This window comes from Triticum dicoccoides, chromosome 2A (assembly GCF_002162155.2).
Source record: "Triticum dicoccoides isolate Atlit2015 ecotype Zavitan chromosome 2A, WEW_v2.0, whole genome shotgun sequence".
Taxonomy (NCBI): Eukaryota; Viridiplantae; Streptophyta; class Magnoliopsida; order Poales; family Poaceae; genus Triticum; species Triticum dicoccoides.
The window spans coordinates 779,266,877-779,269,066 of NC_041382.1; positions in this window are offsets into that span (position 1 = coordinate 779,266,877).

Here is a 2,190-nt window from a genome sequence, read left to right on the forward strand (position 1 = left end):
GGCGACCCCTTCCTCAGCTTTGCCGACGGTGGTGCCCCCATGCCGCATCCCTGGCTCCTCACCACAAGCTCCATCAAGCCCGCCCTTCCCGCGCCCCTCGGCAGCGGCCGCCGCGCCCTGCGGCTCGCGAGGCAACGAGCTCCGCAGCGCCTCCGACGACCGCGCCCGGAGCGCGATGGCGGCGCCGTTCCGGGCACCTGACGCCACGCTCCGCCGCGGCTCCTTCACCGTCCGCCGCTCCTCCGGGCTCTGCACCTCGCCGAATTCCCCCTTAGTCACGGCCTCTCGTGCGGGCTCGCACCTCGTCCACGGCTTCTGCACCTCGATGGTTTCTGCTGGACTCTACCCCTCCAAGTTGCCCGGACGCCTCCCAACTCTCCCTCCTCCCCGACAAGGCCGCGGCCGTCCTGGTGGTGCCCCTCGTCCCCGCTTGTTTTCCCCCTCCGATCCGATCGATCCGCAGGAGGCTATAGCTGACACCCTCTCTCACCTCGCCTTGTGGATGAGGATCCGTCGAGCGATACACCATAGCCGCCGCCGCTCATTCATGCCTTCCTGTTACTGAGGTCCGCCCTTCTTTCCAGCAAGTCGCGTGCTGCTCTGCTCTGACGAACGGTTTTATTTCTGTGCAGGTTGGGGAGTAGGATCTGGCGCTGGGGTTCAAGGTCAACGCCAAGGGCACTGCTGCTGCACGCCTTCATCAGCGTCTTCTCGTGGCACAACGATACCATCAACATCTGGACGCACCTGCTCGGCTTCTTGTTCTTGGGAATTTTTAGAGTAGCATTTCTCATGACTCCATGAGTAACTGTTCTTTATTTTCACCTTTGACGAACATCTCATTCTGGTGTGCTCCCTTGTGGATCGGTATGAAGCTGCTACACATTTTTTTTGGGTCTGAATACGATACGAGTACTTTAAAATTCCCCTGTTGAGGATCGTTGATTCTCGTACAGCGAAACTTGCCTTACTACTAGGTGGTTAGGTGTGATTAATTAGCACAATTTTAGCACTCGCGAAGTTATATCTTCAGTTATGAACTTTCATTTGCTCATGAAATTCAGTTACCATCTGTCTATGCAAATCTACACAAGAAAGGCATAAACCTTATGTATCTTTGCAAGCATTTACCTGTAAGATGTTGCTTATATCTGGATTTACTTATGTGTGTTGAATTGGTAAGGTGGTATGACATGAGGACTCAGGCTTGGTCAACATTCCTGCAGGTTTATGCCATTTTTCTTTCCTGAAATACCTTTTCACTTTCCTGTGATAATAACTAATAGCAACAAAATAGTTGTTATAATAGAGCCCTTGCAGTAGTAAAAACTGGCATGTAGGTTATTTTTATGAGATTTTGCACTGAAAAGTTGGCACTGTGTCCTACCCTCATAAGTGTCTTCGATTAATATGAGGTGAGGATGAAATGTTCTGTCAGATGTGAATTCCTGCTGTCTGGCAGGCAGATCCACATGTCTTGGAGATTCAATTCAATTGCTTCAGTACTACTAGAGTGCTACTAGCTACTGTTGCCTTGGCTGTCTGCTATCTACGGGTAGATGATTCGGACTTAATTTCGGTGCTGTGTAGGTCATGCGGTTCTGGTTGCTTTTACTTGACCAACCTTGCTGCCTACCTAATCTGCAACTTTTACAGTGCCATGACAAGAAATATACACATGTTCCTTTCAACCACGACAAACTTCATTTATTTATACTGTGTAATGCTGAGTTTCCTTGTGAATTCTGTGTCCTGATCTGGTTTGGGTTGGTCGAATCACAGATTGCCAAGGCCGATGGTGAGAAGTGGAAGTACCTGAGTGATGCTGTTCCGTGGAATATGCCCAGCCACGTGGAAGCAACAACTCTATTTCAAGGCCTCCCTCTACATCTCCCTGTTCCGATTTCCTAGGCTTAGTCCCTGATTTCTGCTGTTCCAAAACTAAATTTCATTGTTTGCCAATTAAGTTGCTTGCTTGATGCCCCAAAAATTCAGTGCAATTTTGTTTACCAATTGGTTTGGTTGGATTTCTCCCAAGTTAACTGTAGTTGTTACAAAATAGATGGCTGTTGTCCAATTGGTTCAGTAGAACAAAGGTAGATGTCTGACATGTGTTGTTTGCTGATAATTAACAAAGTTGGGGCGTTGTATTGAGGTTAACCTGCGAAGAATACTTGCTTATGATCCGAC